The sequence below is a fragment of the Macrotis lagotis genome, chromosome X (assembly GCF_037893015.1).
Source record: "Macrotis lagotis isolate mMagLag1 chromosome X, bilby.v1.9.chrom.fasta, whole genome shotgun sequence".
Lineage (NCBI taxonomy): Eukaryota > Metazoa > Chordata > Mammalia > Peramelemorphia > Peramelidae > Macrotis > Macrotis lagotis.
The window spans coordinates 692,446,686-692,460,145 of NC_133666.1; positions in this window are offsets into that span (position 1 = coordinate 692,446,686).

Below are 13,460 nucleotides of genomic sequence, written 5' to 3' on the forward strand. Positions count from 1 at the left end.
TTTTGTTGGGGCCTTAAGGCCTTTCCTTGTCATGGTGCCCTTGGATTGTAGCCATTTGGAATGTTATAAACAAAATATTGTGTCTGTGTTCCCTAAGTGATCATAGAACATAAAACCCCAGAAAAGGAAAGAGGCTTAGAACATAAAAAGTCAGATAGGAGGGATGTTAGAAGAGGGGATGTCAGCTCTGAGAGGGGGTTTAGAAAAGGGAGTGTCAGGGCTGGAGATGCCTTAAATATCAGAGCTGGGAGGGACCTCAGAACAGGGATGTTAGGGTTGGGAGGGTCATAGAAATCTTCTAGTTCAAGGGTCATTTTGTAGCTTATAAACCAAGGCGGGGGGGGGGTAGGTCACCCAGTATGTTAGTGGCAGAGGTCTCCAAACTCAAGCCAAAGTTTCTTTCCATCACACCACATGTTTCCAATCACTTTTTTAATGTCCCCAGGAAAGGGACAATTTTAGGAACAAAGAGTTTATAAGAGGCCACTCCAAAGAAGTGAGATTAGCTTTTGCTTCAGGACTGATGTGAAGTTGAAAACTCTGCTTACCCCACCCCCTTGTCCCTTGGGGGCAATGTAGGCTGGCAGAGACCATGGATCTGGTCCAGGAGGACAATTTCTGGGCTGGAAGCTAGGGCCTTTCTATTCCATCCCCTCATTTTTCATAGAGGGAAATTGAGGCCTTATGTGAATCAGACCTGGAAATCCTGGTCCTTGGATTCATCTGAACAGAGGTCAGAGGAGGCAGGCGTCATGCCACAGCTGACCTCAGGAAAGATAGTCCAACTAAGAGAGGAGGAGGCAGCCTCTCCTAGCCCTCTTCTTGCCTGACCCACACCTACCTGACCTCACACTCTCCCTTGGTCTCTCCTTGGACCTATTTCTCCCCCCAGCAAATCCTGTAGGGGTAGAGGATAGTGGAGGACAGTGGGGCAGAGAGAAGGCAGACTCCAGCCCCGTGTGAAGAGTCTCTCATCCTCCCTCCGGCAGGATTCTAGGATCTGAGGGAAAGGCCAAACCACTCTCCCCACTCAGAGGGCCTTGAAAATGAAAGAATTAGATGGAGAGATAGAAGAGACCGAGGCAATCATCAATGTCTTCTTTTTACACTGAAACTAGTGAGACCCAGAGAGATGGAAGGACAGACTTGTCCAAGGTCATGTGGAAGTGACAGAACCAGGACAAATTGAGAATTCCTTCCCCTGGGTCACATCAGCTCCAACTGGAAGGATCTTGAACGAGGCCATGCATCCAGTCAGAAAATGACCTCAAATCTTCTAACTCTGAATCCCAAAGTCTTGTCATTGAATGCAAAACAGAAACTAAAGGAGAGAGAATCTCACAGTAGATATACTAGAAAGTCCGTCTATAACTATTTATGAAGCACCTACTATATTTCAAGACTTAGGGATACAAAAAAGAAGCAAAACACAGCCCCTACCCTCCGCAACGTGGTGGGGGGAGGGGGTAATTAGATGGCAGAGGATAGAGCACCAGGTCCAGCTTCTAGCAAGACTCATCTTCCTGAGTTCAAATCTGCTATGTGACCCTGGGCAAGCTACTTCAACTGTTTGCCTCAGTTTCCTCAACTATAAAATGAACTAGAGAAGGAAATAGCAAAAACCATTCTAGCTTCTTTGCTAAGAATCACAGAGAGTTTGATATAAGAGAAATGACTGAACAACAGCAAAGCCTCACAGTCTAAGAGGGAGACAAGAAGCCAACAAATAAAAAGAAAGCAAGCTATATACAGGATAAATAGTAAATAGTCAACAGAGGGAAGGCACTAGGATGAAAAGGAGAAGGCGTCCTGGGGAAGATAGGAGTCAGCTGGCACTTAACAGAAAGCCAGGAAAGATAGTATGTGGCGATGAAGAAAAAAGGAAATGGGACAGAGTTACGGAACCAAAAGGGAGCTACTGGATAGAAGAGGATGGGGGCCAAGAATGGGAGGCATATGACTGGAAAAGTAGGCAGGGACTAGAAGGTAGCTGAGAGGTGGCACAGTGGATAAAGCACTGACTCTGGAGTCAGGAGGACCTGAGTTCAAATCCAACCTCAGACGCTGAATACTACTTAGCTGTGTGACCTTGAGCAAGTCACTTAACCCCATCAGCTTGCAAAACTCCAAAAAATAAAAAAGGGAGGGAGGTGCTTTGGAACACCAAACAATGGATTTTGTATTTGATCCAAGAAACCATAGGGAGCCAGCAGAGTTTAAGTTAGAGGTGGTGACATTGTCCTTTTGGTGCTTTGGGTAAAATTACTTTTATGATGGATTGAAGGATGGACTACATCAATGGGTTGTTCTGGTGTGTTGTCGACTCAGCCATAATCCAAGCATGAAGGTAGGGAAATGAATCTCCTAGATGATCTTTAGTCTGGGATGCTGAAGAAGAGTCCTGGATTTGCCATTAGATTGCCCTCAGGAACCCTAGAGATCCTATGTGTCTCAGAGTGTGTATATTTTTATAAATAACCATAGAGGCATATATATATATATATATACACACAAATATATACACATATGTGTCTATATGTATAGACATAGACATATAGACCCATGTATTTATGTGCCTATCAATACCCTTTTATATATAATATACATATATACACACATATATTTTTCAACACTTTCTTCAAAGTTCCCTTCTTTGACATAGACCCCTTCTGTACCTTAGATAATGTTCTAAGTGACTTTTTAAAAAATTGCTTTTTTTTTTTTTAGATTTTTAAAGGCAATGGGGTTAAGTGGCTTGCCCAAGGCCACACAGCTAGGTAATTATTAAGTGTCTGAGGCCAGATTTGTACCCAGGTACTCCTGACTCCAGGGCCAGTGCTCTATCCACTGTACCACCTAGCCACCCCAAAAGGAAACAGATTCTTTTTCTTCCTTCTACCCATTCCTTTTCCTTGGGAAAAAACAAAGGGAGGAGATCCCTTATGCATAGACAAGCAAAATAAATGTAAAAAAAAAAAAAGTCTTAACCTGCAAATTTAATCTGTCTCTTAACCAATGACAATCTAGAATCATGGCTGGTCACTTCATTGTTCAGAGCTCTTAAGTCTTTCAAAGTTCTTGTTTTCAATGTTGCTATTATGGGAATTATTCTCCTTGTTTTGCTCCCTTTACTCTGCATCAGTTCATAATCATGTAGAAACCTTCCCAGGTTTCTCTGAAACCATTCTCTTCATCATCTCTTACAACACAATTACTATTCATCACAATCACACTACAACTTGTTTAGTCATTCTCCAATTCATGGATGTCCCATTAGTTTACAGTTCCTACTACAAAGAGAGCTGCTATAAATATTTTGGTTCATTTGGGTCTTTTTCTTTTCTTTGATCTCTTTGGGCCGAGCAGCAACATTGCTGGGTCAAAGGGTATGCACAGTTTAGTGACTTTCTAGGCATGGTTCCAAATTGCTTTTCAGGATGGCGAGACAGTTTACAGTTCCTCCAACAGTGCATTCATGTGCCTATTTTCCCACAGCACTTCCAATATTTGTGACTTTCCTTTTTTTTGTTAGCTTTGCCAAACTAATGGTTTGAATGACTTCTTATAACCCTCACCCCCAAATTCATTCCCTGGTGGTCAACCTTTCAGCAATGATCCAGGATGATCCTTAGAGAAAGAACTCAAAGTCAATCAGTATTCAAAGCCTTACCAGCTCTTGTTTGACCTTCAAGAACCCAAGGTCTCCTATGTAGCATGGTGACTTGCTCTTCCTAGAACTACCCTAAGCAACCTGTCTGGCTCCATTCTGGGTCTCCTGAGAGCAAGATCCTAAGTACTTTAAGAACCTCCCTGAACTATTGTGAAAAGACCCATCAACTGGGAATCAATAAGCCTCATTTCAAAACCAAAAGACTAGCCACGTGGCCAAGACAAGTGACAGTTTGGGGTTTGTAAATTGGTAGGAAAGGCGTCCCCTCCCAGCCCTGAGGGGGAATTGGGATGATCCCGATCTTTGGGCCAGAAGGCAGGTTTGAGTCATAACTGTCTGAAACACAGACTAAGAAGGGGTGGGAACGTCTAGGGATGAGTGGCAATGGGGAAACTATCCTCAGTCCTACCTGGGATGGAACCAACTGAGCTAGAAGGTGCCTGGGGGTGACAGACAGAAGGATAAAACAGAGAATAAAGGGAAGGCTGAAATATGACAAGAAGGGAGAGATCAGAGAGAATCCCCTCAAAGAGAGAACTAAGTTTGAGGCTATTGGTTGAACTCAACTTTCAGGAATGAGGAATGTTCCCCAAAACAGTCTGTCCTTTTCCCAACTTTCCCATGCATGCCCGTCTAGTAACAGACACTAATAATAATCTTTCACTTTACCTAAATCCTGTATCCGGATTTTTGCCTCAAATATAAAGAGATCAGGAGCTAGATAGAGATAAACAGAAATGTAAATCAGGACAAAGACCCAAATCTTTGAGTGTCTGGGATTTTCTGAACTGGGAGCTCTAAGCTATGGTGGTTATAGCACTAAGTTTCCATCTGATTATTGCTGTTGTCTGTCCTTCATTCTTGAAGTAGACTGTGACATCAGGGAGGTGATGCCATGACAAGCACATGAATCGGATCTGAGTCGGGGGGAGGATGTGCTAAGTCCCCAGCCTCACTTTCTCCTCTGGAGCCATCTGATCCAATGGCCATATATGGATCAGGATGACCGGAGATGGCCCTGGATGCAGTGGGAGACCTTGGCCTTTAAAGCAGGTTTGACTGAGGCAACACCCATTCGGTGAATAAAGTAAAAGAGGCCATTCTTTGCTTCATCTAATATAAATTCTATAAAACAGCAGAGGAAGGCACCATGTGGGCTGTTATCTTGATCCATAGCCTGAAAGTAAGGTTTTGTTGTTCCTTTATTCTCAAAGAGGACCAGTGACATCACATGGAGGATATTCTGATTTGTGAACTGGATGTAAGTGAGGCAGAGTTGGACAAAGTCATCGGTCTCACTCTCCTCCAGAGTCACCAGAAGTCCATGGAAAGACAAAGGCTTTCCAGGGTGTGGCTGAATGACTCTCTAGGAAGAACTGAAGTAGCAGTGCCTAAGGAAAGGTTGGCACCTAAGGAAAGGCCAGGGCAGGATTCAGTCTGACTGATCTAGAAAGGACAGTGGTTCAGAAAAGATGGAGGACCATCCCTTCACTCGTGTGATATATAAAATGAAAGCCTTGGTCTCAATCTCAGGTCATCTCCTGTTCTAAGACTCCTCCCAGCTCTGATGTCCCCTGATCTAAGACCCCTCCAACTCTGACATTCTCTGTTCTAATACCGCCTCCAAATCTGACATTCCCTGTTCTAAGACCCCTTCCAGTTCTGACATCCCTTGTTCTAAAGCCCCTCCAGTTCTGATATCCTCTATTCTAAGACCCCTCCAGCTCAGACATCCTGTTCTAAGACCCCTCTTGACTCTGACATCCCCTGTTCTAAGACCCCTCTTGACTCTGACATCCTCTCTTCTAAGACCCCTCCAGTTCTGACATCCCTTGTTCTAAAGCCTCTCTAGTTCTGATATCCTCTATTCTAAGACCCCTCCAGCTCAGACATCCTGTTCTAAGACCCCTCTTGACTCTGACATCCCCTGTTCTAAGACCCCTCTTGACTCTGACATCCTCTCTTCTAAGACCCCTCCAGTTCTGACATCCCTTGTTCTAAAGCCTCTCTAGTTCTGATATCCTCTATTCTAAGACCCCTCCAACTCTGACATCCCTTGTTCTAAGACCCCTCCAGGTCTGCCATCCCCATTTTTGTCCAGTCATTTTTAGTAGAGGAGGGAAATAAATTCCCCACTGTAACTGAGCTAGCTTTTCCTGTGGGGGTGGAGAAGGTCTGACAAAGTCTTATTGACTTTTCATGATGTCACCTGGTCTATGGTTTCTCATCCCTCAAGAATGTGTCTGTTGGTGTTTCCCTTTCTTGGAGGACCGGGTGATGAAACAAGCCTGCTGGTAAACAAGCCTCCTTCCCCGGGCTGGCCAGCACTCACTCCCAGCTCCTCCGAGGGGGCTTGGCTCCCAGCTAGCTCACCCTCCCCAGGCCAGGCTTCCTTCTCCCTCCTTCCTCGGCAAAGCCCCCAGCACCCTGGAGCAGGCAGGGAGGTGAAAACTCCCTCCTCCCTTCCTCATATCTGGTAAACCAAGTCAAAAAGAAATTGGGCTGAATCTTTGAAGGTCCAGGAGAGAGTTGGATCAGAGGACAGAACATTTGGGTTCGAGTCTTGGCCAAGTGACCCTTCCCCTCTCTAGCCTCAGTTTCATCTTCTTTGAAAACAGAGGTTTGGACTAAATGAACTTTCCTGTTCCTTTTAGCTCAAACAACAAAGGGATATTCCCAAGTCACAGGTTAGTCCCTTGCTCAAGAAACTGCTGAGCCTCCCTATTACTCAAGCAAAGACAAAGGGCCTTGGCTCACAAGCCATCTGCCACTGGATCCTGTACAATCTTGCTCTTTCTGGCTTTATTTTCCTCATCTATAAAAGCAGAGACTTGGACCAGATGACCTGGAAAGTCCCACCCACCTCAAATCTATAGTCACGCACTCCTTTGATTACCCATCAAAGCCTTTTCCCCACCCTTACTCCCTCCCTCTTGCATACAAAGATCCAGTTAAACCAGCTTACCTGCTGTTTCTCACACATAACACACCATCTCCCACCTCCAGGCTTTTGTCTGGCTGTCCCCCACATCTGGCATGCCCTTCCTCCTCCCCTCAGTTTCTTAGAATTCCTAACTTCCTTCAATGCTCAGCTCAAGTACCACCTTCTACACGAAGCCTCTCCCAAACCTCATCTATTATTTTGTATATTGATTTTTACCTACTTATACATATAAATTTACTTGTAAAAAGCACTCGGCTCCTAGTTGGTGCTGTGGTTAGAGCACTGGACTTAGAATCAGAAAGACATGTTCCCAAGTTCAAATATGGCTTCACACTCACTATATGACCCTGGGCAAATCACTTAACCCTCCTTGCCTCAGTTTCCTTCTCTGTCAAATTAGTTAAAGAAGGAGATGGCATAGCAGAATCTTTGCCAAGAAAGCCCCACTGGGGTCATAGAGAGTCAAACCCAATGAACAGTCCTTGTAAAGGTAGTTTCCCTCATTTGAATATAAACTCAAGGAGAACAAGAACTGAGGCATTGACTTTCCACTTGTTAATTGATTAACGGACTCTCTACCGTGCCGTGGCTAGCTGATTCCTCATGGTTCTGCTTCCTCCATCTTGGACTGTCATTTCATCATCCCAGGCCCCAGTGTGACAGATGGCCAGGACACACAGGATGCTGTTAACAAATATTGGGGGTTCCGTAGATGGAGCATAACAATCAAAGGCCATCGGAAGGTAGGTCACAAGTATCAAGATAACTTCTGGAAGGGGGAGTGGCATGTAATTATCATTTTCCAGATAAGGAAGCTCAGCTTGAGGGGAAGTCATTTAGCCAAGGTACTCAGTAGGCACGTGGGATTTTGCCTCTGTGGGCCTCAGTTTCCTCATCTGTAGAAATGAGGGGTTTGTCTGACATGACCTGTGAGGGCCCTTCCATCCTTTTCTAATCCCACCAGGAGACGCCAATGGTCTTGAAATGGTTAAAACCTCTTCTCCCCTACCCCACCCCCAACCACAGACACTCCTGGCTTCTCCTATGAAATCCCCAGGATACTTGACAGCTGAGCAGGGCTCTGATTTTCCCCAAAAAAGGTAGGCCCAGATTGCTGAAAAACAACTTGGGTCACTTCTTTTCTAACTTTCCAAAACAGTCCTCAGGAAGGGCCATGGCTGAGGCCAGGCGGCTGTTGGGCACACTGGAGTTTGCTTTGGCAGGGCCAGAGGCTGGTCAAAAATAGGATTCTTGCTCCTAACAGGAGCAGGAGTTTAGCCCCCTAAACCCTGAAGCTCCAATGGAGGTGGGGCTGGCCAGGGACGATCATGCCCACGAAGCCTGCCTTCAAGGCCAGAGGATTCTGTCCAGAGACGGAGGGACCAGCTTTGATCTGTCTGACCCCAGAGGATCATGGGGAGGTGCCACAAAGGTTTAGACCAAGGCTCACCTTCCAGGAAAAAACTTCCCAACCATGAGAGCTGTCCAGTGGACAGTGAAAGAGTGGAACCTTCCACTGAGGCAGAGGCCACTTGTATGACCAGCTCCTAACACAGGGTCCTGAGTAGACATCCAGGAAACTCGTGGTCTAAGATCATCTATTTTTGAAGTTGGAAGAGGGAGCTCAGAAGCATTTCTCACTTTACAGATGAGTAAACAGAGGCATAGAAAGTTTAAATGACTCAGGGTCACAGATAATGAAAATCCCAGAGGCAAGATTTGAACCCACGAACCCCAAGAACAAATGGAACTCAAAGGATTCCTCTTCAGTTACAGACTGGACCACAAGATCCCATCCTAAAATCATTGAATTCTAGTTTGAAAACTGGGAAGAACCTCAGAGGTCACCTCATGATGATGATTGATGTTTGACCAGAACATCAGAGAGGCGATGCCATGACAAACAAGTGGATTGAATTTGAGTGAGGGGGTGCTGTGTTAACTCACCAGCCTCTCACTTTCTCTTCTGGAACCATCTGGGTCCAGTGACCAGAGATGAATTGGGACAATTGAAGATGGTTCTGGTTTTGAGGTAATCAGGGTGAAGTGACTTGCCCAAGATCACACAGTATCTGAGGCCATATTTGAACTCAGGTTCTCCTGACTTTGGGGTTAGTGTTCTATCCATTTCCCCACCTAGTTGCCCTGCATCATCATCATCATCATCATCATCATCATCATCATCAATCATCATCATTATCATCACTATAGACTAGACATTGAGTGTAAAAGACAGAAGTGACTCAGAACCTTCCCTCATAAAGAAGACATTCCAAAGTTGGGGGAGAAACTGTATACAAAATAAAATACCATGTGGCTGGGGGAGGGATACCCTAGCCACTCTAACATCAATTCACATAGGAAGAACATGGAGTCAAAAACTCTTGATAGTCCAAAAAAACACAACAGTAGTGAGATTGGAAGCCTCCAAGTTCATCTTTCAGGGATTCCCCATTGCTTCCTGCCAAGCTTGTCTGGAGAGAAGTATGAGAGGTGGGAATTAGGATGTCCCTTATTTAATTATTTATTTATTTGCTTGTTTGTTTGTTTATTTGTCCTTTCTGGTGCTAGCATCATGTTGGATGCATAGTAGGCCCCTTAGAAAAGGGCTGATTAGCAGATTCTCCAAGCAACTCCTTGCATTTCAGTCTTCCCTTTTTGAAGTCAATCCTTCAGAGTTGTGGATGGATGGATGGATGGATGGATGGATGGATGGAGGAATGGTGGTAGAAGGAATGATCACCAAAATCACACAATATCAAGGCTGGAAAATATTTGAATTCTTTTGTTCAATTTGAACTTAATGAGGATGCCCTCTTTCACATCCCTGGAAGTAGTTGTTTAGACTCTGCTTGGATACCTCTAAAGATGGGGAGCTCACCACCTCCTGAGGTTAGCCTTTCATCTCTTTGCTGGGAAGTTTTTTTCTGACATCCAGCCTAAATCTGCTTCCTTATAATTCCAACTATGTTTCCTGGTTCTTCCTTCTAGGGCCAAATACATCAAATTCCTCCTTCCTGAACCAGCCCATCAAGCTCCTTGAAAACAGTTCCCATGTCTTCCCTTCTTTCCTCTAGACTGCAAAAGCTTCTACTTGGGCTCCAGCCCCTTCCCCATCCTGCCTGTCTCCCCAGATGACCCATACCCTTCCTAGACTGTGCCAACCCCCTTGATGGACTCCCTGAGGCCAGTGATCACCTCCTTAGCCGGAAAACAACACCTCCCTTAAATCAAGCCCAGGTCACCTCAGCTACCATAGCTATTGTGCCAGTTTCCTTTGTGCTAGACCTTAGTGCAGAAAACTCCCACTGAAGAAAACCCCAGACAATGTAGATGAGCCCCTGTTCAGTCCTCCAGTAGCTGCTCTGGACTTTGAGAGATCCAGTGACTTACCTGGGGTCACATAGCCAGGAGGGGTCAGTAGTGAGAATGATTGGGTTTGTTCATGTTCTCATTATTCCTCTCTTATCTGAGGGGAAATGACAGGAAGGAAATGACTGGCCAGGGTCAAAAATTCTAAGATCATAGCATCATATAGGGCAGAAGGCAATCTGGAGGTTACCTGGGCCAACCCACCTATTTTACAGATGAGGAAACTGAGTCCTTGGAGAGGCAGCCACTGGCCCCAGGCCAGATGTTCTTGACTCCTTTTTGCTGCAACTTGAACACTTTTGAACAGAAGAACCACGCAGATCCTATGGCCCTTGACCATCGGGGTCTTGTGCTTTAGTGGGAGAAGAAACAGCCAGGCAGAGTGGTGTAGACTGGGGAGGCTGACCCCCCTCCATAGAGGCCCTGGGCAAGTCAACTTCAGACCCTCTGGGCCTGTACAAAGGAGGGAGAACAGAACCTGGCCTTGCCCTGGATCTGGCAGTGCAGGAAACAAAATGAGGTGGAGGATACAAAAGCACTTTGAAAACAAAAGCAACAAATGGTGAGCTCTGGAGAGGGAGAGATCAGAGCAGGCTGAAGTCATCAGATGAGGTTCCACAGAGGCTGACCACCTGTGACTTCAGCCCTCAAAGGGTTAATTCCTCTGGGCTGGGGGAAGGGCGGGGGGAAGGGGGCTTGAGAAAATAGCCCAGGCTGGATAGACCGGTAGGACTGACCCCTGCTCATGGTGACAAAAGAGACCCAGGTCACAGGAAGTGATCATGACACTCCTCCAGGAGGAGCTTCTGAGCAGCTCCTGGCTTCCAGAAAAATCTTAGGAGTCTGTCACTTTGGCCATCCTCATCTTTACCTACCTTCCTGCTAGACACCCATAGGATACCAGATGGGGAGGGCCTCTAGAAAAGAGATGTTGGGGTGGCTAGAGCACCAGCCCTGGAGTCAGGAGGACCTGGGTTCAAATGTGGCCTCAGACACTTAATTACCTAGCTGTGTGACCTTGGGCAAGTCACTTAACCCCATTGCCTTGTAAAAAACCTAAAAAAAAAAGAGATGTCAGGGGCAGCTAGGTGGTGCGGTGGATAAAGCACCGGCCCTGGAGTCAGGAGGATCTGAGTTCAAATCCAGACTCAGACATTTAATAATTAATCTAGTTGTGTGACCTGTGTCACTTAACCCCATTGACTTGCAAAAAATAGAAAAAAAGAAAAGGGATGTCAGGGCTGGGAGGGCTCTCAGTTCTCAGAAACGTAGTTGACAAGGAGGAGAGACTGGACGACCTGATATAGTAGTGGCCTGGGCAAGGCCATCCTCAATCAGAAAAACTTGGCGGGGCCCAGGATGGCGGTTTTTCCAAGGTGGCAACATGGTGAATAAGGAGATGGTCAGAGAGCACGGTGGGAAATAAGATACACGAGGACAGAGAGGATGGTCAGGGAAGGCAGAACCTGAACAGGCCCTGAAAAATGGGACGAAGGAGGAAAAAGGCTATTTCGAGCCAAGATGAGTTCTGGAGCCCCACGGGCAGTGTCTGGAGCTGACCTTGGGAAAGAGGCCTCCTTCTGGGGCAAGGGGAGGCTAATTGGGGACAATTGACTGTGGCTGAACTCCGGATATTTGGGGCTATGGAAGTTTGGGTTTATGACGGCAAAGGATTCACAGAAATAAGCCCAGGTGAGGCCATGTTTGCGGTAGGTGGTCTTTGTTATGATCTAAAGGCAGGAAGTGAGTGTGGGCTAACATGGAAGCTGTGAGAGTCCTTTAGGACGGTCATCATGGTATGTGGGTGTCCATGCTCGGGTGTTGCCTCATCTACACTTGAAGCTTGGGTGTTAGGAGCCCCCACACACAAAAATGTACTCAACATCAGCATCATCTCCTAGCGTGTCTGAATCTTCTGAGTTCTGTCTCGAGAGTGCTCTTAGGGGGGCGGATGAGCCCTAAACAACCTAACCCGTAAGCCCATGACATGCAGGGCTCCCCTCCCTAAAACGACACACACACACACACACACATACACGTCTAAGTTATAAGAGCTCATCCCCAGAAGCCCACCCAACATCCCACAGAGTCAGAAGTGGGGACAATCCAGGTCATCCCAAGTCCCTTGATGACTGATACAAGGAAAAGAAAGATGATATGGTGGAGGGAGGTTTTTGGATCAACAGAAAAACATTGTCTGTGAAGTCAGAAGACCTGGGTGTAAATCCAGCCTCTAACAGTATCTGTGTGACTTTAGATATCACCTCAGTTTCTGATCTATAAAATAAGAAAGTCGGACTAATTGACTTGGCAAATTTCCCTGGGCCTCTGCCTCATCTGTAAAATGAAAGTTTGCATTTAAAATCATAGTTATCTTCCAACTCTTCCCTGCTCCAGGGTCAGACCAAGGACTCCTCAGCCTCAGTTTCTCCATCTGGTCAATAAAAGCACTCATGTAAAAGTGATTATCGTGAGAGGGAGTTTGGTCACTATCTCCACCCCATCAGTAACTCAGACCCCAGCCCTGACAGGAGACGCGTGGCCTTATCTTGTTAGAATCTTCTCGCCATGCTCCCTCCTGTATATCTTCCTCCCCAGCCCCTCCAGCTTCTGTTTCAAAATTGTCTTCCCCAATTAGACAGTAAGCTCCCAGAGGGCAGGCACTGTCTTTCTCACTTGTGTCTCCAGGGCTTAGCCCAGGATCTGATATGTCTGACAAGACCACCCACCCCTCTCCCATTTTATTGATCAGGACCAGTTGGACTGCCAACGGGCCTTGCCCAGGATCCTCGGGGGGGGGGGCAGCAGACCCAGGTTTCCTCCCCAGCTTGGCAGACTCCAAGGCCAGTGTTCTCTCTCCAGTAGCTGGATGTGGGGCAGGGGGTGGCACAGGAGGTGCCCTGCTTGCTCGGACCATATTTGGAAAGAAATGGAGCCTACGGCTAGGCCTCCTTCTCCCACTCCCTGCTGCTGGAGCCGAGGAACGAGTCGGGCAGCTGCTATGATGGATGAGTCAGGGGGCCCAGCGCACCCCCACTCAGGGCTAAGCTTCCTGCTGTGGGGGAGGGACTGGACCTCCAACCTGCCCGTCATGGTGGTTGGCCGACTTCCTCTGTCCCTTATCTTCAGTCCCCTTTTCCTAGGAGTGTCGTTGGAGGGAAATCTAAAGGAAGACCGCATTCTGTGGCAACCCAGCATTCAGAGCCGGAAGGGACCTCAGGGGCCATCAGAGAGGCTCCCAGTAAACCCCTCCCTCAGTCGGTGGGCTTCCTTCGAGGTCCCGATGGAAGCCACCCTTTCTCCTTGAGAGCTGGGCTGCTCCTAGAGGTGCCTGCCTGGTGTAAGAGTTTGAACACAGTAGGTGCTTAATAGCACGCCGCACACAGGCTTAATACATGCCTGTGGAACAGAATGGACAATTTTGTCCAGTCTCCTCATTGTACAGGTGACAAAAGTGAAGCCTGAATTGTGTGG